General features: G+C 43.3%; 1 long non-coding RNA gene across 15 annotated transcripts in view; it reads left to right on the top strand.

Moving 5' to 3' along the window:
* Window positions 1–24,026, top strand: part of LOC109458236 (uncharacterized) — a 99,103-nt gene that overhangs the window by 3,191 nt on the left and 71,886 nt on the right. For 9 of the 15 annotated variants that reach the window (XR_012496430.1, XR_012496439.1, XR_012496438.1 and 6 more), the window contains exon 3: window positions 1,599–5,738. The exons of 2 other annotated variants lie outside the window; for them this stretch is intronic. This is a non-coding gene — a long non-coding RNA (uncharacterized LOC109458236). The remainder of the gene's footprint in view (window positions 1–1,598; window positions 5,739–24,026) is intronic. 4 more of the 15 variants (XR_012496432.1, XR_012496434.1, XR_012496431.1 and 1 more) reach the window with 3 other exon arrangements.

Raw genomic sequence — 24,026 nt, 5'->3', positions numbered from 1 at the left:
TTGCTTTAAGATGGAAAGCTGGCCACGTTAATCCATCATTGAAAACTGTTTGGTGGCTCTTCCTTGCTTTACACGTTGAAGTCCAGGCTCAACAACATGGCACAAAAATTTCTTCTGTGACCTGGCTGTTGCTTCCCTCGCCAGCCTGCTCTCTTGCTTCATGATCCAGCAGCTCTTGCAGTCTCCAGTATATCACCTGGGATTCTTTGTGTCCCAGCTCTTGCATATGCTAATCTTTCTCCGTGGGATAGAGTGTCCATATCTTTCCTCTGGATAATCCATTCTTACCAGTCAGCTCAGGCCAGATACCCTTGACCCCACTCAGCTGGGACTGCATGGTCTCCTTTCTGCCAATGCCTCTGTCTCCGTGATTAGACTGTGAACTCTAGTCACATTTGCAGGCATGGGCTAGTCATCTATGGCCATCCATAACTCGCTGTGTGCTGGTGGGTAACAGGTGCTCAATAAACATTTATAGATTCAAATAGAAGGAACAACACTGACTATTTGACTATTTTGAGTTTCACTTCATCTCTTGTTGGAAGCCTGAGATGGAACAGAAAGACCGAAATGCCATTTTATTAAGTAAAATGACCAAAAGGGAGGCCAGGAGGCAAACGCTATGGAAAATCTGCATATACAACCTCTTCCTGTATGATTAAATTCAGTTCAAATGATTAAAATTCTACTATGATGGAATCTGCTTTTTGTAGAATAGATGACTAACAGGGATATATATATATATATATATATATATATATATATATATATATATATATATATAATTTATTCTCCCCCGCCAGAGGAGCAAATCTAAACAATATACTCAAAAAATTTAAATAAAAAAAATTCTATTTAAAAGGCAAATTGACTAATATTCTCCCCATTTCTCTTATTAATGAAAGAGTTTACACAGAAACTCTACAAGAAATTGTGTGAGATTCACAAGGATCATTAAAGTCTCTACTAGACATTCTCTTTCACGTTGTAAAATTAGTTATACACTCAGAATGGTATCACATAAAAATGGAGTTTCTGGGGCTCTTATATATGAATGGGTTTTAGTTGCACAGTGGTGCCATTCATGTTATTTGGCCCATTTATTGCAAGTACATTCTAAATTTGGCCTTAATTATTTTTCCTTTCACAAAAATATTTTGTGGGATCTTTTTGAGCCCTGACTACTTCCTTCTTGCCCCTTAAAACAGAATCCAGGAGCGTTATTTTTGTTCTCTTCTAATTAAAATAATTGCTTGGTTCCTTTTAACTAGATTCATGCAGTTATTAGCCTAATACGTGGATGGGTGCCATGAGGTGCTTGAGAAACAAAATGAAAAGTGATCATGTAGCTTCACATGAAAAAGATTCTGTGGTGCCAAGGAGCATTATTTCCTTTTAGCCAGCATTTTATAAGGGCCTTTAGTAAACCTGGCCCCCCATAGCCTTACTAAAGGACTATTAAGTGGAAGAATAGTTCTATTTTCTTTATTAGGTATACAGCAAATTCAATATAATTTGAAGAGGGGCACTTGATATGCTGGGTATGGCACAAAGACCTGGGGTCTGGTTTTAATCTCTGCCCCTGCTTTGTCTTTCAGAATGACTGGAACTGAATGATAAATGCTCCAGGTCCCTCTGCCAGTTGGTCTTTATCAGAGGGCAGTGGAGGAAGAGGGATGAAAGTGCCTGGATAGATGTGTTAATCAAGAGTTGTCAGGACCCTGATTCTAAAAGGAAGTGTTAAAATAATGTTTTTAACATCAAGACTGTTTTCAAAGTTGATGTGGTCCAAGGGTTTGGCAAACAAAGGCCCACAGGCTCAATCTGACCTGTTGCCTATTTTTGTAAATAAATGTTTAATGGAACACACCCATTTGTTCCTGCACTGTCCACTGCTGCTTTTGCACTTCAACATGGAGCAGTAGTGACAGAGGCTATGAAGCCTGAAAGATTTACTATTTGGTCCTTTACAGGAAATATTTGCTGACGCTTGATATAGTCTATTTAATTCACTGAGTATCTACTAAACACCCACTCCATGATGAGAAATATACTTGTAGGAATTTTTATAGTGGTCCTCATTTGGTGAAACACTGAGGGCCTTGGTAATGTACTATGTTATGAATGTTTAGTATAGGTGTACAGATAGCAGAAAGTGAGAAGGATTTGGGCAAAGTAAGACGGATTTGGGGCAAGAAGTCATGGCTTGAGAAAAGGTTCTGCCATTATGGTCTTAGTGGCAAGTAACTGACCATGGCTGGGCTCTTCCCTTTGTCTGCTGCCTGGAAAAGAAGGTGTGGACACAGCTGGAACTTCTGGCTTGAAGTGCACCTTTATTAATTATTAAAGATCTTCTAATCAACATTGTGGACCTCTACTTCCAGGCCAAATGATTGGTACTCTTTGCCACCAGTTGGTGGTTGGGAAGGTCAAGTAAGAACATGAGCCCAAGTATTTTCTAAACCATATGGTTCTATATTTGTGGCATAGATATTATCTATAAAAACATTAGAATAAGTGTTATTTCTCTTTGGCATGTGAGAAATGAGACTCAGATAGCCTACCCAAGATCAAAAGTAAGTCAGGAGAAGGGCTAAAAGCTAGGTCTCCTGGACTTAAGTCACTGCTCTTTTCAACATATTACATGCTTCTTTATTATCATGCTTCTTTCCATGGTTTCAGAAACGCTCCATTCTTTAGGACATTTCTTCATTCATTCGTTTACTATTCAACATTGTTTAAGAGCCTGCTGTGAACTGAAAAAAGAGCTGAATTTTTCAGAGAGAGTGATGACTATACAAAGAAAAGTTGGAAGACTTGTAGACAATTTTGTCCTTGGACCCCATGACTGGAATCTGCAAAGGTACACAGATTCTTCTCTTGATTTCTCCTATGCTGCCCAAGGAGTTGGCCCTTATTTGTGATACTATGAAGAAAGAGAGAGCAGATGGGATGGGAAAGGGAGAACTATCCTGTCACTCAACAAAATGTTGTCTGACTTGTTGTTTTGTGTGTGTGTGTGTGTGTGTGTGTGCATGCGTGCGTGTGCACCCATCTATGTGTGCGTACATACCATGAAAGAAAAGAGAAAGAGGGATACTGAAATGTCGATAGCAGGTTGTACCACAAACTAAATGATAGAGACAATCTAGGTTTGGGAGATTTGGAAGTTAAGATTTTGTGCATAAAGTCCAAGAGAATTCTTTAAGGGACATTTTCAGATATGAATTGTCCAATTAAATGATGTGTAAAACATGCCTGTTGTGGACTTTACCATACTGTTAAATACAATCTCCATTCAAGTTGTATTCATTCAATGACTTGTCTTGTAATATTTGAAATGATAATTATCAAATGCACCTGGAGGAAGCAGCTTCCACCAAAATATTGAATTTGCCTTCTCATGGTAGGACAGCTGAAGTTCTTGAAAGTTTCTGTTTTTGGTACTTGTCCCTTTAACAGGGAAGTTCACCAATATTTTCCTCCTGTTCAATGTTGTTGGCTACTAGTTCTCTTCAGGTTTATCTGTGAACCTAAAAGTCACATGATTTTCTGAAACAAAGGTGCCAATGAAGTTGCCTCATAAAAAAAGCAACCTTCCAGAATCTTCCATTGTACAGTTGTAAGACCTCTGCAAAGACCTCTGAGAGGTTACAGTAGAAAATCCTGCACATTCTCCTCTCTCCCCACCACATAAGTCAGTCTCAGCCCTGCTGACTGAATTTGGAAGTGGTATCTGATTCTGCAATTCATCCATAAAGCTGTGTTACTTCTTAGATATTCCCAGGACCCCGGACACTGCTTTTTTGATAACTGTAATTTGTTCAGCACACAAAAAGTATATTCATGGCAGGAGTTAGCACTGATACAGATAACACTTTTCATCTGTAAGAAATTTGTAAGCATTAACTAATTTATTTCACTTTCCTATAGTGGAGTGCATTTTCTTCCATTTGCTGTGGGAAAACCCTTCTTTTTCTAATTCCAATATTTTAGCAGGTATTCTACTGAAAAATTGTCACCAGGCTGGAAATGTTTTGTAGAGGGGAAATAAATCTTTCAACACAGTGTAAAATTCCACCAAAATAGATGACCTCTATTTCCTCAGTGTATAAGCTTATTTTTAAGCGATTAAGCAATGTTCTGCAAAAAAGTTAAATTTCTTTGAAAAGTATAGGAACTGTTACTGTATTACAACTCCTACTGTTACTGCCATTAGTGTGTACAGGTTTCTTAATGGTTTACATATATTGCTTGGTGTTCCCCTAAAAGGAGAGCTTGAGGGAAACCTCATGGCTACCTCTTTTGTGGAGAGTTCAATCCAAGAGTAGGAAGAATTTGGGGGAACGAGATGAAAGGAGCAAATACAAGGGTGTTACTGATGTGTCCCCAACTTGTTATGAAGCAAAACTGATTGATTGCTCAATTCTCTGGACTCTGGTAGGCTAAGTATTGACATCCAAAGGAACATCTGTATCCTAATCCTAGAACCTGTGAATGTTACGTGCCGAAGAGTTTGCAGATATGATTAAGGATTTTGAGATGGAGATTACCTTGGATTATCTGGGTCGGTCCTAAATCCAATCGTAAATATCTTTATAAGAAGGAGGCAGAGGCAAAGGCAGAGGAGGATTTGAATCACAGGGCAGTGTGGCCATGGAGGCAGAGGTTGGAGTGATGTGGTCACAAACCAAGGAATGTCAGTAGTCACCCAAAGCTGCAAGAGACAAGGAAGGGACCCTAGAGCCTCTGAAGGGAGCACAGCCACTGCTGATACCGTGATGTGGGCCCGTGATACTGATGGCAGACTTCTGGCCTCTAGAACTGTAAGATAATGCATTTCTGTGTTTTAAGCCCTCAAATTTGTGGCAATTTGGTAGAGCAGCCACAGGAAATTAATACAGGGAGCATCGTCTCAGAGCATAACCTATTAGGTCTCAGGACAGACTGACTGAGTGGAGGGAGAGGAAGGAAGGGAAAAGAATTTATTTGCCAGTCCCAGTCTCTGATTAGTCAGCGATTTTCCTCATGGGACATCAATACCCCTTTACTTCCCCTCCTACCTCCAGGTTGAGCACTGAGTTTTGCTGGAGTGTCTCGTGCTTCAGAGATAACAGGAAAGCCCAGATAGGAGGGCAGAGGCTAGTCAAGAGGACACAAGAAGTTGTGCCCCATGAAATCTACTACATGGAAACTGTAGTGAAACAAGGAAGTGACAGTGTGTGGCCAGAGCAGTGTGACCAAGTCACCACCTGAGAGGTAGCGTATAAGGTGGGTCTGAAGCAATTACTTCCTCAGTCCTCCTCACAACCCCATGTGGCAGGGAAGATATAATTTCTTCAGCAGGTTCTCTTCTTCCAATCTTGAATCCTGTTAGCTTTGGTGCTCACTGTCAGGTCTGCACATCTCACCTTCAAATGCAGTAACTGAAATCTCTTCCTTCAGCTGAGTCAAAACCCACCATCACATAGCACTTTACAGTTGGCTCTGGTTTTACTTCTTGATGCACATGACACAGGGCTCAGTGTTACACATGAAAGTGCTCTCCAAATACATGAAGACAGTTTTTATCCTTTCTTTCCTCACCAGGCAAGGCACTCACTCCCCATTCCGTCAACTCCGGAGTTGTGAGGTTTCTCTTTGTGGCTGGTGGCCATGCCAGTTCCTCCTGTGGACACGTTGTTGTTTGCCTCCTTGCTGCCTCACAGGGATGCTCACAGAATGCACTAGAACTCCAGGTATGGTCTGCTCAAGTACACAGGAGTCTTGCCTTCTTGGTTCCCATGTCACTAATGTAGCCAGAGATGGATTTTATTTTATTTAAAATTTTGGCAAGCACATCACTTTTAGTTGTACTACACATAGTGTTGATTAAAATGCCCTCTTCTTATGCTGGGTACAGACGACTGTATGGAAGCATATGTTAATACTAAAGGTGACCTAAGAGCCCTAAAGAATTCATCAATTTGCAAGTGGTGTTACTGTAGAGCAAAGATCAAAAGGCCAGCTCATGTATTGGCACATAAGTATCGATAGTTTTATGCAGAATAGAAGTCAGTCAGTGATTCTTACAGGTCAGTACCAACCAGCCAGACTGAGGAGTGTTCTCAGCCAGCCTGCCCTACCACCACCCTTCTTCCTCAGACCGACAGACCGACTGACCAACTAACCCCAATTTTGGAGCACCTTCCAGCCTGGAGGAAATCTCCCCAGATGGAAGTGTTCCCTCTTCTTGTCTCTTAGCAGGCAGCACTGATTTGGGTTCTGTTTCTGGTCCAATCCAAGTCCCCAGAATCTTCTGCAAGAAGAGCCACATGGACTAAAAAGGCCAGTGTGGACAGGCTCTTTACATCCATTATTTCTCATGTTCACAGCAACTCTGCAAGGATATTACACTCTTCATTTTACAATAAAGAAATTAAGGCTTGGTTCAAAGTAACTTTCCCAAGGTCATAGTTTAGCAGACATAAGTTTCTGACTCTAGCAGCTCAGACTTTCTGCTCTACCACGTGGTAGCCAAAATGATTTTGAAGCTGTAGGGGAGGGAAGGGGGGGGCGCCTTGGACCTCTGCAGGTGGACCAAACCTGGATCTGAGCCTTCCGGCCCGCTGAAGGAGCTGGGTAACAGAATTGGCATGAAATGGCTCAGCTTCTGTAGCTTCTCCCTTGTGACTGGGTCTTCTAGTGTTATATATGTTAGGAAATGAGGCCCTGCCACATTCTGGCCCAGCATCTCCAGTTCATAAACATGGCTGTTTCTTTGACCCAACATCTAGTCACTAAGTGCCTTGTGGGTCTCTTGAGCCAAGGCAGGATAGGACGGAAGCACAGAAGCCCTTGGTGTATGTCATGTAGCCTGTGAGTATAGGTTTGAATTAAAGGTCTTAAGTGTCTGGTTTGCTGAATCTGGTCCTGCAGAGGAGCCAATGGCATTTGAACTTCCTCTGGGCTGCCTACCCAGACTAAGATGTTTTTTGAATCATGAGGTGGGATAATATTTTATGAAACACCATCCAACATTTTACCTCTATTTTCTTTTCACCTTTACCTCATTTAAACAGCTAGGCCAGTGCCTACTCATTCTTTGGGGGAAGGAAGTGACAGTTCTAAATGAGTCTTCCCCTGGTTGTGGCAGATTCTTTAGGTTGATACCCTCAGTCGCCTCTTTAATCCCTTTCTAACTGGTAATTACTTGCGATGGAGGCTAGAAAGCTTTCCAGACCACCCTTCAAATTGGGGTAGACAGATGTCTCTAGTGTTGACCTGTGAAAAGCTATGGTCTGTTGTAACCACTTCTTTCACTTCCGACTTTTTCCTGCTTGGAGGGCATGTGATGCCCAGGGGACACCTGCCATTGCTAAACAGTGGCCTCGTTGGAGGATAGAAAGTGCCTGGTTTCTTGATTGCATCTTTGAGCACTGTGCCAGATTTTTCTGTTGTGCTCCATAATTAGTGTGTATTTGGTCAAGCCTCTGTTATTGGATTTCTGTGATATTCGTCCAAATGTAAGTGTTACCCAATATCTTGTTTTATTTTGCTACAGCCTTGATCCTTAGCGGAACAGAAAGGCCTTAGAATCTAGCTAAAGACATGAGAGAACAAGTCTGTAGGGACATTTCTCAGTCATCATAGTGGGGGTGTCGGGAGGAGATCTGTCCTTGCTCTCTTGACACCTACAAAGGGACCATAAAGCTGGATGAAAACTGATGTCTGAGGACCAGGTGGGGGGACTGGGTGACGTCTCAGAGGTTGCCTGGATAGACACATGGCATCAAACACCTATGGCCTCTCTCCTACCAAGTCTTAGAACTAAAGAATCCCTAGAACTTAGCCATAACTTAAGTGAAGGAGAGACTCCAAGACTGAGTTTTGGCCACCCTTGAAGAATAACACTTCCAAATAGAAACTAAATTAGTAAAAAATTATATTTTTGACTTAACTATGTACAGTGTTGAGTGGGTAGTAGACTTACTGGTAGTAGACTTATCACTTTGTAAGTTATGTAAATATCTGATCACTATGTTGTTCTGTATGCCTTAAACTAATAAAACATTTTTTTAAAGGAACAAAAAGTTATATTTATAATCTACTGACATTGTGGACCGGGATTTGTATTAGGATGGGTAGAACACAAAGAAGCACTCTCGGAAAGGTTAATGGGATGGGTTGCGCTGGAGTGGGCCCTCAGGTCGGCCTGCCTTCCACTGTGTGGGAGCCAACAGAAGCGGCCACTGGACTGGAGGGTAGGGCAGGGCGGCCAGAGGTCACAGTTTCCTGGATCTGGGAGCTGACCTCTGTGACTGACCCCTTGTTCTCTCACAGTCTGTGACGTGCCCAGGACTGGTTCCATCATACAGGTGGATTCAAGGTGGAGATTGGGGGAGGGTGGGCAGACGGGATGTTTGTCTCCGTCCCCATGGACGTGTTGCTGATCACTGCTGAGATGGGGGGGTACTCAGCCAATTGGCTTTAAATTTGGAGATGATTATAATTAAGGCAAATGATTTCCTGCCTTCTTTTAAGCTCACCACTTTTCCTCTTTTCTATTCAATTCAATTCTGTTCACTTGAGCAGCAGCACCTCCTGCGTAGGCTGGCTGGCTCTGAGTTCCTCTCTAGCACCTAAAAACCGTGTGACCAGGGGCAAGTTGCTTCACGTATGTCTGCATCATCTGTAAAACCGAGCCTACATCACACGGTTGTAGGAAGGGCAAAGGCCCCGGAACTGGCAGGCACACAGCTCCCAGTCAGTGCGTGTGTGAGTGTCACTTGGTGCGCTAACCCCAGGGACCCCGGTTAGGTGTCCCTGGGCGACCCCACTGTGCCCTAGGAACCAGCGGGCACACCACGATGAAAGAGCTACATCACTAGATACAGCTTTCCTTCTGACAAGAGCAGTGAGCAACGAGTCCACGTTGACTCTGCCAGGGTGGCTGTTGAATAGCCTTCTCTTTTGCATTTTGTTTGAGAGGAGGACGTTTGCGTTCACTCACTCCCCTTGTATTTCCTTGAAAATCTCATCACTGAGCCCCACAGAAGGAAACCTTAGGCTCCAACCCTGTAGGGGCTTCCATAAATTGTTGGATTGTATCACAGGGTTAAACTCCCCATCAGAAAGTCAAGTACAGTTGGAGTAAACCTTTTAAAATCAAACTCCTAATTGCATCATTTATAGTCACACTTTATTTCCTTGGCTCAATTCTAATAGTTTACCTACTGATGAGGATGATTTTCCTTCTCCTCCTCATGGTCATCGTCGGGGGATCCTACCCCAACCCCTCACCCCCAGAAAGGGTTTTCAATGACAGTTGGTTTCACTCCAATGAGCTCCTCCCCTTCATTATGCTGAAGTCATATTTCTAGGGGACAGAGATGAATGCTGTGTATGTATCTGATTAAACTGCCTATTGTTTTAAATCTATTTTTACAGAGACTTTTTTCTTCCAATAGTCATTCAATGACACATCACATTAAAAATTATATCTATATCGGTGGTTTTCTCTATTGTGTTTCTGTAACATGAGTGTGTGTGTCATGTGTGCACACACACGTGTGAGCATGTGTTAACCCAGGGATCCCTTGTCATGATCGATATGTCATTAACAATTATGAAAAAATTGCAGCTTTACAAAAAGCAAAGCAGGATACACATTTTACTGACCAGTTAAAAAAATTGCACAGTTGTGTAAAACACCAAATACACAAACTACACAAAAATGAAAAAAGTACAAGGAAACGCTATTCAGCAAAGGCTTTCTCCCTGAGTGACAGGCGCTCCGTTGTCATGGACACTTTAGCAGGGCTGTCTCCCAGGTTATTTTCCTAATATTTTGCTTTTCAGCAGGGTCGGGAACAAGACTGTGAATGTGTCGGTCCTTGCCCACTGCCATCATCAAACCCTCATTAGTCTTTAAGTTTCTTGCCCCCACTTTACCTAGAGAATAATGCCTCCCCCATAATTACACAAAAATCAATGGCAGAGTTGATTGAAATCGGGATCTCTTAATGTTTTCCTCTTTCTTAAGTGATTGCTTGGTTTCTAAAAAGTGAGGTTTAACTCAAAGGATAGCTTTAATTGTGGGTGAGTGAATTGGTAAGAGAGGGAAAGTAGAGGTAGATAATTTTCCAAGTGACTGAAGGACAGTATTGACATTTAGGATTTCATTTCCTTTCGAGTTTTACATTGGGGCTTAAGGGATGAGAGGAATGACCAGGCCATTTCCATGGCAAAGCCCATGCTCTGTTGTCTCCTTAAAGGGCTGGAGATGCTTTGAAAAACACAGATGCTTCCCTTTCCTCCCAGGGGGCCAGAGAGAGCAAGAGGGAAGAAGGAAAGAGGTAGAGGAGTCTCTGACAACTGGAAGGTGGCCAGCTTCTTCATTTTAATGATTCTCTACCTTTCTGATGATTGAGGTATTCATGTGATCAGTACTTGGGCCTGTCAGTGGCTTAGTATCAGCAATACTTTCCTATGTAAGCAGTTTATAACATGCAAAGTGAACTCTGCTTCACTGGATTGTCGCATCAATTTGCTGAGGCAAATGGGACCAATATTTTCATGTCTACTTTGTAGAAAAATAAGCTGAAGCTCCAATGGATTAGAATTTGCTGAAGATGACCCAACCTGTGACAGGTGGGGTGTGTACAGGTTCAGGGTTTTAGGTGGGAGAGAGAGCGGGTTGAGGGCCAGGCACTTACCTTGATGGAGTTCCCTGTGCTGGGGAGGGCAAGGCTCATCTTCAGGCAGTGGGAACCCACGGGACATCCCTAGAGTGCCCTCAGCTAGTGCCAATCCAGCCACTGGACACTGCGATTCAGAATGCTGGTTCCAACTCTTGTATCTGTAGCTTCCAAAATATTCAGACAAAGGACTCCAAAAGGCATCTGGTCAAACTTTGCTAGGGGAGAAAACTTATCCTCTGATTCCCGAAGCCCCAAGTCAGGGATTTGATTATGCTTATCATGATCTCAACTTCCACCGCTCCAAATGTGATTAGTTTTGTAATTAGTTAATGTCATTACCTGTCATCAAATCCAGACAACGTTGGTCTTTAAAACCTACCGTGGCCGAGAAACCCACAACCTGACATCTTTCCACTGTTTAACACAGAGTTTCTTTAATAATCCTGGCAACTTTCCCCTCATTCCTAGACCACGGGTCTGAAAGTTGGGAGAAAGATGGATTTCTTGTATTTTTTTAAGGCAATTTAAAATTCTTCGGTCCGTTTCCCAAAATTTTCTTCACTCCAAGTAAAGCACAAATATAATCTTTTTAGCAAATCTTATACCCCACCATATTTTCCTTCTTACATATATATATATATTTGCTATATTTTGCTTTGGGTGGAATGGCCAAAATAAGAACCAGATTACTGTGGGGAAATACCACATTAAGGGCTATTTTTCACCTTATATAAAATGTTGCTTATCTTATTACTGACTTGTGTTAAATACTGGGCAAATTGTTTTCTTTCCTCCTGTGCAGTCAATCAATACATATTCTCTGAGTGCCTATTGTGTGTAGGTACTAGGGACCCAGCAGGGGACAGACTAGCTAAGTCACTGTCCTCCGGGAGCTTACATTCTAGTGGGGGCAGGTACAGCTAAGAGTAAAGTGTACAGTGTGTGGGCTGGATATTTTCCAATTGCCCCTCAGACCCCTCTCTCTCCTTTTGTGCCCTGCTATGTGGAGAACCCTGGGGAGGTAGGTCAGTTTAGGTGGCATCAATGTCTTCCTTGCCCTCAGGGTCTGGCTGGGTTGGGAGCTGAGAACTGAGGAGTGGGACAGTGAAGTCAGGGTCCTGATTCTCCTGTCCCCACTGCTGGCCTGAGGGTGACACAATTGCTTTTCTGTCAGTGGAAATCACCCCTCTCCAATGCTGCTTCAAGCCTAGGGGTGATAACTGCTCACCACAGTTTTGGTTTTCTTAACCCTAATGACACCTCTGTAAACAGAATCTTCACTAGCTGCCCCCAGTCACTCATGTGAATGGGCCATCTGTTTCCCACTGGGATGCAGACTGCCACAGTAGGTTAGAAGGCAATGCCATGGAAAAAAATGTCATTTCTTCCATGCCCCAGTTCATCAGCAATACTGCTTGCTGTCACCTGCATGCTTTTGGACTAAATGTCATCAGACTTCAGGCTGCATTGCTCTCAGTGACTCAATTACTTCTTGATAAGCCACGTGATTCATCATCATTACACATCATAAAACAAGGTCACCTCCTTCGCAGGCCCTCTGAAGGCAGCAGTTGTGTTCAGTGATGACAGGCCAATCCTCGGCACCTCGTGCAGGGTGAGGGCGACAGAGACCTGCTCATCGATACACCAGTTCGGCAAGCTGACAGCAACCTACGTACAGGAAGGGGTCCCAGCACCGCAGGGGCCCCTGAAACCCATCCCACCAGCCTTACCCCTTGCCCTTTGAGCCCTGCCTTTGCTCTGTGCTCACGGGGCCACTTGTATGTCCCCAGCCCACCATGCATTTTATTCCTCTGTAAAAAAGACCCAGTTCAAAATCCCCTTGGAAGTCTCCACTGGTTTCATCAGTTTTAGGAAAGGGGACTTTATCCTTTTTTCTAATGATTTTATTTATTTTTATTTTATTTATTATTATTTTTTATTTTCTTAATAATGAAAAAATGCATGTTGACCAAAGGAAACATAAAATCCAGACGTTCAAGTCATCTTACTCTCATATCTAAGTACCACGAACATTTTGGATGTATTCAGGGGGGCTTTATCTTTTGGGGGAAGCACATTTATACCTAATCAAGCCACCTCTGTTGACTGGTGCCTTTTTGTTTTCTAAAGAACTTTTATAGATTCTTGGCCTCCTTCGCCTGCCTAATTCACACTGGCCTGAATGGTCCACTTAAGCCAAACCAAGCATTTTCCTTGACTGCGTTTAAGCTTGTTGCTTAGGTTTGTGGAGTGAATCTGGGCTCTGTGCTCTGCAGTTCATGGCAGCTCCTCTCCTTGAAAAAAGGCTCCAAGGATTCACATGGTCTGGAGTATGCCCCGTGTGTGTGGGTGGTTTATATACTTATCACTTTCCTCTGGAAACCCCTGATGGATGCCATCCGGTCAAGGAACTTTGCTCCTCTGTTGAAGATTTTCAGGTTACTCCAAAACTTCCCCCCTAGAGACTTCAGTGTGTGTTAAGGCCACACTAAGTTTTCCTGTGCAAAAAGCCCTTGAAATAGGAAGTTCCCCATTTCTCTTGATGATAAAAGTGATGCAGAAAGAAAAGCAAACATAGCAGTTTTGTTACCTGATGGTACTTATTAGTTAGCTCTCCTCAGAAACATCACTGAGCGATTTCATGTGGATTTCAGTTATACTCTGGGGGAATCTGTCGACCAACCCACTGAGTGGACTCCATTCATGTGTACATTTTTTTCATCTGTAATAGATGAAATAAGGATAATATTCTTCATCTGATAATGCACTCAAGAATCATTCAATATAAGTTTAAAACTCTCAGTTTCCAGCAGCCTATTAAAAAAAAAAAACCAACACAACACCAGTCTGGCTAAAAAATATCCTCAGGAAACCAGCCTGGAAGAACAGAGGGTGAAATATGAATGAGCTATTTAGCTTTTCTTGGAAAACGGCATAATTCTCAGAGGAATGAGAGGCTAAACATTCCCCAGATTTTTGTCAGGCACATGTGCCAGTCCACAAAGTGCTGGAACCCCAAACACAGAATCTGGATTGATTTCAATTTCAGTAATTCAGGTGTTTGTGGCATAGAATAAACACCACCCAGAAGGCAGCATCCTGAGTTACCAGAAGTTCCAGTGTGCAATATAATTTTAGGCAACATTTTCAGCTTCTATATAGGGATAATGTGAGTTGGTCATACAGTCCACATAAGCAGATTATTATTTTTTATTTTATTTTACTATTTAAAAAAGAAATCCCAAGTCAACGAATGTTCGGGAGGACTAATCTGCTGAATTAATTTTATTTTCTAGAGTTGCGTAGACCTAGCTTTAATCTGATGATATCTCCATTTCGATAACCAAATGGAGTGTTTGTTGAGCAGATATTGTTCAGTCCCACTGTGTAGATGTGACGAGCTAAGGGAACACAACGTAGTGTCTACTACTTTCAGGTGTCTACTACTTGCAATCTAGCCTAGGAGACTGGACAAATGCTTATGAAACAATCAGTTCAGGTGCTACACTGGGATTGTGCTAGGGACACCAAAGAGGTATGTCTGTTTCCCTCACTCTAAATTAGAGCAACGGGCACTGAGGTCAATTGCTTTTTGCACGTTCTTTTTGCACAGTGAGTGAAGAACTGAATGGGAAATTTTGGGTACAAAACCAAAAATGGGGGCGGCTGGATGGTTCAGTTGGTCAGAGCACATGCTCTTAACAACAAGGTTGCTGGTTCAATTCCCACATGGGATGGTGGGCTGTGCCCCTGCACCTAGATTGAAAATGACGACTGGACTTGGAGCTGAGCTCCGCCCTCCACAACTAGATTGAAGGACAACGACTTGACTTGGAGCTGATGGGTCCTGGAAAAAACACACTGTTTCCCAATAAAACAAAACAAAACCAAACCAAAATGCATCTGGGTGTTTCTGAGTTTCAGAGCCAACGAGGAGGGAAAGGACTGAGCGTACTGGTTTCTCAGTGGTTGTGGTGGCTGCGGTAAGTGCACCCTTGAGGTCCTGCTGCCTCCTCCAGCTCCCACGAGTTCTTCAGAATGGTGAGAATCTTTGTCTTTCCATCATAGACAGTCCACACACAGGCTCTGCTACCCGGGGGCATGTCCCAGGAAGTTTTCTACAGAGAAGGGAGTCTAGGGACATGTGGCAGATGGCTGTGTCCCCCAAAATCCATTTTTCCTTTCTCCCTGGACATGAAGTCAATCAGCTAGAGACTCTACCTCTCAACCTCCCTTTCAGGACATAGACTAAAGTATTGCTTATGAAATGTGAGAAGAAATGATATGTGCAACTTCTGTTTCACATCTTAACTGGAAATTGCTCTTCTTAGACTTCCCGTGAGCTGGAATCTGGATGAGCTGGCAACCCCATTAAACCAAGCAGGTGCATGCCGCCCAGCAGAATAGAGGAACAACCACAGAGGAAGAATCTGGATCTCATCGTTACTGTGTGAAACAGGACATCCTGCCATCCTGGAGTGTCCAGCTCCAGAGTGTTATGTAAAAGAGAAGGCAATTTGATTTAGGGAACCACTGTTTTTCAGGGTCTATTTAATAGGAGAGCAGAGGTTTTTACCCTGAATAATACAGAACACTGGTGGGCTGGGAAGAAGAGCATGGATTTCCAGGCAATATCTCGTCTTCCTTCATTCTTTCCTGTTTTCCTTCCTTCCACAAATTTTTATTGGGCACCAACTCTGTATAAGTAACATGCAAGTTGCTGGTGATGGTAAACAAAAGAGCCATGTCCCTTTCCTCCTGCAGCCTACATTCTAGTAAGGTGGATAGACAAACACACGTAGACAGACATAAAATTAAAAGACCTACAGACTGAAATATGTGTTGTGATAGCTATAAACTTGGGTCTGGAGTAGAGATGGATGGGCGAGAGAAAGCTACTTGAGATAGCATGGTCAGGGGAAGCCTCTGGGTGGAGGTGGTGTTTCAGTGGAGCCCTATTGGAAGACAAGAAGACAGGCCAGGCATGCATGGAGTGGAGCCTACAATTCCAAGTAGAAGGGAGCATGTGCAAAGGCCCTGGGACAAGGGAGAACTTTTTGAGCACAAGGACCTGAAGATAGGAATGAAGAGTAAAGAGAAGCACAATAGGAGATTGGCAATGTGAGTGGTGGCTTGGTCTTGGTTTTACTCTCAGTGTATCAGGAAGCTATTGAAGATTAATGAAAAGAGTATCTCTCTCTCTCTCTCTGTAATTCACTTAATTGTTGTTTAAGACCATTTTTACTGCTTTGTGGAGAAAGAACTGTGAAAAGCTAACAATTTCTACAGTTGCCACAGGCTCTAGTAGTCCGGGCAGTGGAGGTTGGGAAAGGTTATAAAAAAATCACAGAAGAATTTCTCTAATCACATGATATTTGAATTCTGTTAAAAAAGAAGTCCAAGCCAGTGGTTTTAAGAGTTAAGTTGGAAGAGGGTTTCTTAGGCAGTATGCTGTCCAATTCCAAGCAGGCTGGGAAATGCTGGTTTAGAGTTTAGTGGTGCTGTCATCTTGTCAGCATTTGTAGTTTTTGGTTGTGGGTGAGGCTGTTGAAAGGGGGTCTCCCTGGAGACACCGAGTACTGCTGTTTCTGTGGGCTGCAAGAGTTGTCGCGATGGGGCTTTGGAAAGCTTCTAAGGGGCCTGGCCTTTGGAATTTCTACGTCTGGTTTAGAGATAGTAAAGAATGCAATGGAAATATTTTAATTTATAAAACCTTCCCAGACTATCAAAGCCACAGATTTTTCTCAAGCAAGTGAGGCCAGTATTTAAGAACCACTATTTCCTTCAAATATTAATTTTCCTAAGTGAGATTTTGCCTCCTACAGAGCAATATCCTGACTCCTTTTGAAATAACTATTAACAAGTAAGTTATTTCAGGAAGGAAACGGTACAGTTTTCAGACTTGCAGATATCAATACAGTTATTCTTGGGTTTTCTTTCTAAGGCTTTATTTTCTCACAGCTTTACTGAGATATAATTGACATATAACACTAAAAATTCAGATGTGTAACATGTGGATGTGATACACGTATATTGCAGATTTCTGAGGTTTTTAACAGTCCTCAAAAATAGGAAATTGTTGCTCTCCCTCTCCTTTTTTTTTTTTTTTTAAAAGAGAAATGATATCAGGGTCTGAAATAGCCTAAATTGAGTATATTATAAGAGATTCCCTTTTGTTGGGTTGTTTTTTGCATATCTATGAAATCCACAATGAAGTCCAAGTTTCAAATTTGCACATCAGGAAATGGTTAGTGTGCCCCAGTCTCGCCTTACAGACCTGCTGAGGAGGAAAACCTTCTTTTCTCTTCCCTTCCCCCCACCCCTCCTGTCCATCTCTCACCCCAAAATGTTCTCTGGGAATCGGGGTATGCTTGACTGCCCTTGGAGAATGGCTGGCCATCATCACAGCTGCTGCCTTGAATGAGGCGGGGAACAGGCTCTCCTGGGGGCGGGAGGAGGGAAGAGGGAAGTGTGGGGTCAGACATGGCTGGATTTCCTATGGCAAAGTTTCCTTGTGTGTCTTTCTTTCTCTGCTCCAAAAAGAGCCTGTGGAAGTGGCCTGGGGAGTCAGATCAAAGGTACTGGGCTAGAGCCAAAGCATGACTTCTCCCGGCCAGGAACTCCACATTCTCCAGTCTCCATTTCTGTCCTGTTGAAAGTGATAGGGAAGGTTAATGAGATTAACATGGCCAAACACTGCACGCTTCCAAGAAGGACGGAGCCAGATACGTGCTGTCCACTGCTAAAATACTGGCCAGGCCATTCCATTTGGGGACGTTTTATTGAGCCCCCTTCTAGGAAAACTTAACCGTTTTTATTTGACAATTCAAAATAGTGTGTATTCAGGACTAGTCCCACTAGTGACTGCTAAGGTAAACGCCTGCTGAGTCAATGAATGAATGTCCTTTTCTATCTTGCTTCCGACCTTTCACCAGTTTGGCCCAATGCTTGCCATTTTCCCAAATATGTGGTGATTAATATTTTCTAAGATAGGCCTTGTTATTCAGAAAATAAGTACGATGAAATTGGTAAAGTGAAGAAATAGTTAAGTACAAAGACTAAACCCTGTATCAAGCTCAAAGATGAAGTATCTCTTTGGCTGGAGATTATCTGAATGAAACGTTCCTGAGAAAAATGAAGATGGAAACGTTTGTGTATATGCATGTGGGTGTGTTTGCAAGTATTTTAGAAAATGAAATATAAGCGGAAGGAAGAATAAATTTTGGTAAATCTATAAAATAGCCACTTTAAACTTTAGGAGAGTTTAAAAGGCCATTTCTTTTTAAGGGGCAATTCCTAATTCCCCACATAAAAGTATGGGAATTGAATGGTAAATCCTTCTCTTGCCGACGAGACCCCTGAAAAGAGGTATGAGAAAGAGTTACTGTTCCATTTCCATTCATGTCTCTTGAAAGCCCATGGATGTGAAACTGCCCTGGAACACGCAGCCCTGGGTTTCAAAGCTGCCCGGATGACTTTTCAGAAATGATCTATTGTGGCGCTTTGTTTTGTCCGGGTCGCCCTCGTTTTGTTCTGCTGTGGCTGTATCACTCTTCTGCCACTGCCATTAATCCACTCTGTCTACTCCTTCTCATTCAGAGGCACATTGTACCCCTGCTCTGCGCAGGGAGCCGGGGGATGAGATGGCTGAAAGGCTCAGCATTGCTGCGGGGAGAGGCCAAGAGAGAAAGACAAGGGGAGGGGGCCGCGAGTGGGGATGCTGGGTGCACAGCCTCACCTGGACGGTGGGGGCTCAGAAAGGAAAGAGCCGGGAATGGGGGGCGAGCAGAGCAAGTGATGTGAAAAGGCTTTATCCATCTGTTGGGAGCCTGGGCAAGTTGGAAAGAAACCTTTCCCATACACTTTATTTTAGCTCTCTGTCTGTGCTGTTTGGTGAGGCACTGGAATCGGCAGCTTGTGTCGCCTGCAAATGAGGCTGCCCTTATTTTTCAGTTTTGATTGGATTCACTCACTCTAGGTGGACATCTAGGCTCTGTGTGGCCCAAGCGTTGTCAGACTGGGATTAAATGGCAAAAGAGTAGAATGAGTCGTCAACCAAGAAAATTAAATCTGGAATCTGTTGTTTGGTTAGTAACTCAAATTTGGTTTCCATCCTTATGTCCTCTTGCAAATTTTGTTATATTTAGTTATATTTTAAATAGGGAATAGCCTCCTTTTACACCTCCACTCTGTCCTATGCATCACTCACTTTTAATAGTGCAAAGGGACTGTCCAGAAGTCCCGAAGTGTCCTGTGACATGTTGGGTTCTAAAGTAGTAAAAAACATACCCCAAATATCAGTGGCTTAACATAATGGGCTACTGTTCTCCCTGCACTTTCAGTGGGGCCAGCAGGGGCTGTGTTTAGCACTGTTGGGCAGAAGCCCCGAGCAATGGAGGGTTGTTCTTTACACATGCATCCACGATCTCCATGAGTGGAAGAAGGCACCTCTCAAGCCTGTCACACAGGCAATGAAATCTCTGGCTCAGGTGAGGGCTCCCCTAAAACCTAGTTAGTTCAATGACTGCACCTGACTCTGATGTCCGGGAGGAAGATGAGACCCAGCCGTCTGCCAGGATATAAGCTGTACATGTTTTCGGGGAGACACTGAGGCTGCATGACAAACAACAAACACAGCAGCAAAACATTTAAAAAATTTAGCTGAATCATAAAAGTCAGGAATTAAATGTCTGGAACACAATATGATTAGCTCCAGCCTCCACTGCCATTTAAGCTGCGGGACTTTAGGCAAATTACATAACATACTGGGTCTTCATTTCATTATTGATAAAGTGAATCAGTGGGTTTAGATTGGTGGTTTTCAAACTTGAGTGGGCTTTAGATCTCTGAGAGTACTCATTGAAGTGTTAGCTGTAGGTCCTCTCTGAGTCCCCAGAGTCTCTGATTCTGCAGGTTTGGGGTTGGGTCCAAGACTGCATATCTAATGGGTTCCCAGGTCACGCTGATACTGCTGGTCTGGGAACCCCACTCTGAAATGGTCTTTAGATGATCTCTAGAGTTGGTCTTTAGATGATCTCTATAGCTAGCAAAGTCAGCTCTAGGCGATGAGGTAGAATTAGCTGATGAGTTGAGTAATAGCTATGGTAAAGTTTTCATGTTGAAATTTGACTGGAAAATGATTCACCAGAGTGTCCTAACCCTTCACCTTTTTTGAAAGCACATTTGCATGTTGGGTTGACACATATAGTTTAAAGACACATCTCAATTACAAGATGTGGTCCAGACAGCTGCCCTTGTGGGGACAGAGATGGCCACTAAACTCTGAGCAATTACTTAAAATTAGACTTGTCAAATTTGTTTAGGGTGACCAGGCAAGTACATACATTGACCCAATGTCAGTCTTCCTGGAGAGACGTTGTAATGATTTTGTGTATCAGTCAAACTATTCAAATACTAATGCTGCCTTCATGCCTTAATCACCATTCTAGTCAGATGTCATTTCTAGAAGCCCTTGGGGATTTGCATCCTTTAATTATTCTTCAATACCCAAACCAAGCATTCTTTAATTGGTGTAAATTGAACAGTGTTGCAGTGCAAACAAGGAGAGGTCACTCTGATCAATGATTCTGTGCATGTCTATTGAAAAGTCATTGCCATTATATCAAGTAACAAATCCTTAACTCCGTTCATTTCAGCTCACAGAGATGGCAAAACTGTTCCTACTTAAGTCATCATGCTAGGGAAGCATGGAGTAAGTTGTGATTCCAAAATCCTAGCTTTTAGGGATAGGGTTAAAAAAAAATCTATCATAAAAAATACTCTGTTCCGATGTCAGAAACCACATTCAGGAGCTTTTTTTGAGAACTCAACTAGATACATAAATGTCTAACCACTATGTTGTACACCTGAAACTAATATAATATTGTATGTCAACCATAATTGAAAAAAATTAAAAAAGAGAACGAGAACTCAACTAGAAATGAAGTGATGAAGTGTTTCTATCCTCTGGCAATTTGGTGTCTGTCTGTCTTCCTATTTCTTAATTAGAAACAACATAAAATTTTGGTTAACTTGTCAAGCCATTTTCCCATGATTTTGTTTGTTTGTTTGTTTCTGAGAGTGCGTGATCCGTGTACTCATACAGCCAAGCTGTGGTCAGGTAACATGAAAAAGGCGTTCCTTCTCCTTTTAATGTGATGGAAAAACTGAAGGCACTAGACTTAAGAAGCCAAGTAAAAATCCTTCTCGTAAATGTGTCATGTCTTCCTATCAACTCTGTCAAATTGATTATTTATTATTAAGGTGGGGAGAAAAGGAAGCAACAGGCCCACCACACACTCGTGGCCCAGATCTGCCAGTCTCCTGCTCCCTTGGCTGAGAAAACAGTGCTCTGGTGATACAAGGTGTAGTGGCGATGCGTGTTCATTTTAATCTATCTGGTCTTTGACAAAATGGGCTGGTTCTTGGGGGGAAGCTTTCAAGTTGATTTAAGTTTGAGTTTTAGAGCAGTCCAGGGCAGAACACTTAAAATGAGTAGAGAGGAAGAGTGAGGGAACTGTCAGCATTCTTGACAACCTTTGTTCACAAGCATGGATTTAAAGGGGAGCTTTGGTGGGGATGCTTGTTTGTGTAGTCTGCCCCCACAGAGTGTACTGTAATTTATACGCATCTAACAGAAAGTATATTGCTTCATTTTCAACGACCTGGCCAAAGGTTTTGAGGAATGTAGGGTAAACCTTATGAAGACCTTGGGGGCATGTTGGACTCAGGAGTTACTTATGGAGACCAGCTGGAGGGGTATAGATGGAATGACAGCCCATGACTGTCTTCCTGTTTCTCCTCAGTAGGTCTCATGGAATGGAATAGCACCCTTAAAATAAAAGCACATTCGTGTTGGGAAGCCAAAGCTGATCAGTATTTCTCCATTGGGATCAACTCTGAAAGAGCAGAGTTGAAAATGGTCTGCAGAAATGGTCCGCCCTCCCACATTTTTGAGGGACCCGCTTAAACTCTGCAGTGGTGTGGCTCCCTGTCCCTCCTGTTTCATTTCTGTCACCTTTTCTCTTAGGGACATGATTAGCTGGCTTTCCTCAGCAATCATGCAATGGGCACGTTGAACTTGAGAGTAAAATCCTTGGTTCTGATCCTGGCTTTTTCCCTTAGAAATCATGTTACCTCTCTAGGTTTTGTTTTCATCATCTGCAAAACGAGGCGGTTGAATTAGGTGAACTCTAAGATCCCTTCAAGATTTAACAGCTGAACAGTTATTTTCTCCAACACTGACTCGCATGGAAATCAAGGGAAGAGAACCCACAGTATATTTCTTTGGAGTCCATGGTCTGACTCACTCATAGAAATGAGCCTCTAAACCAGTGCTTCCCAAATTTTAACGTGCATCCCAATTGCCTGGAATCATGAGAAAGGGAAGATTAAGAGTTCATGAGAAAATGAAAATTCTCATTCAGTGTGTCCGGGTTGGTGGCTGAGCTTCTACTTTTCTGACAGCTGTCAGGTGATACAGCACGACTTTGAGTAACAAGGTCTCAGTCAAGGAGCTCAGTGAAGCTGAGGGGTGGGTCTGCTTTGCTCGGCGCTGGACCCCTGGCTCAGCCTGTCTCAGAGTGTAATCACACCGTGTTTGAGAAAATGAGGACTGGGGGGATTCAGAGAGAAGGATAAGCAGTGAACTACTGATCTTAGAGTCAGATATCATCCTCATCATCTCCCATTTTACTTCCCACTGGATTGGAGGGCTCCACCACAGAACTGACCCTTGCTGTCCTGAGAGCAGTGGGTGGAGAGGTCAGAAACTCCGGGGAGACTCTGGAGGGGAAAGCGGGGCCTCCGCTCCCTAAGTGCCAGCTCCTGACTCATTACCCAGCGGCCACAGCTCTCAGGCATACACTCTTACATGCTATATTTTCCCCATTGATTTCTCTTTGATGTCCATTTCAACCAGAGCAAATTATTTAGCGGCAGTGAAGAGTTCCACACAGCATGACTGTGGCTCAGACATCACTGTTTTATGGAAGAAGCACTGGTCTGGGACGCAAACTCTCTGGGTGTAATTCTGGCTGGCCCACTGGTTTGGGCAGTGGATGACAGTCCATCAAATGCTCTGAGTTCTAGAGCTTTTCCAACCTAACTGTTCGCAAGAGATGATGTTTGTGAAGGGCCTGTGCAAATGCAACAGGTACGATGAATGTGAGTTTGAGTTTGTGCTTTGCTGTACTAGGAATGGCCCTCTCTGGAAGCCAGAGTTCACCCCTTATGCTCCTCTTATCACCCAGGACCCTCTCAGGTGTGAACACAAATGAGGAAGTTCTCTTTCCCTCTGTTCCCACCCAGGCTCTTTGACACACACATGCACAGACACATACACAGACACACAGACACACACACAGACACAGATACTCACACACACGGAAATGTTTGCTTTTTGTATGTAATCTAGTTTTAGTGCCGAATTTCCCAAACTTTACTGATAAGAATAAATGTGGGCACTTGCTAGTCTCCCGGAGGACCAGGCCTGTCCCCTGGGGTGGGAGCTGCAGTCAATCCTCCTGTCTATACTCTTTCTCTCTGTCTTTTAAAAGAGCTCCAGTTGGTTTTTATTTTCAGAGATGTTTAGGAAACAGTATTTAGTGCAGAGTTCCCCACTTGGCTGCCCTTTGGATCACCTGGGGAGTTTCCAAAAGTCCCTGCGTCCAGACTACACCCCAGATCATAACACATGGGGAGGGCACTGGGCAATGGTAATGTGTGACGCTCCCCGGGGTTCCCATGGGCAGTCAGGTTAAGAACCTTTGGTGTGATCCCAACGGACTCCTCTAGTCCAAGGAAGAAGTCGGGAAGCCCACTGACTTGTCTGTAGGCCAGTGACTCCCTAACGTGAGCGCACGTTAGAATCACCAGGCACCTTTGGAAAACTCGGTGCCTAGGTCACACTTCATACCAATTAAGTCAGAATGTCTGGAGGTGGGAGCCTGGCATCAGGATTTTTTAAAGATTCCAGGTGATCCCAACGTATAGCCCAGATGCTACTCGAGTGTGAGTGTTAGTGATGAAGCAAAGGACCCATGCCCTCATCTTTGCTGCTACTGAGGACGTGCTGCTTTTCACCCTTTCATCACCATTATGTCTACGGGGAAATCCTCCCAGCCTTCGCAAAGACTTCTCAGCAGTGGGCCCCAACAAGTCCCCCATTAGCACCAAACAGGAGGCGCATCAGCCTACGAGGCTAGCTGACACCACATGCTGACCTACGAGAGCGGTTTTCCTGGTGTGTACAGTGTTTTTCTTAATGGAGGTAAAATTCGCATAACATAAAATTAATCACTTTAAAGTGTATGATTCAGAAGCATTTTGTCCATTCACAAT

This window comes from Rhinolophus sinicus, linkage group LG05 (assembly GCF_036562045.2).
Source record: "Rhinolophus sinicus isolate RSC01 linkage group LG05, ASM3656204v1, whole genome shotgun sequence".
NCBI lineage: Eukaryota > Metazoa > Chordata > Mammalia > Chiroptera > Rhinolophidae > Rhinolophus > Rhinolophus sinicus.
Note: the sequence above shows the minus strand (reverse complement) of the source record. Positions and strands in the feature narration are given on the sequence as shown.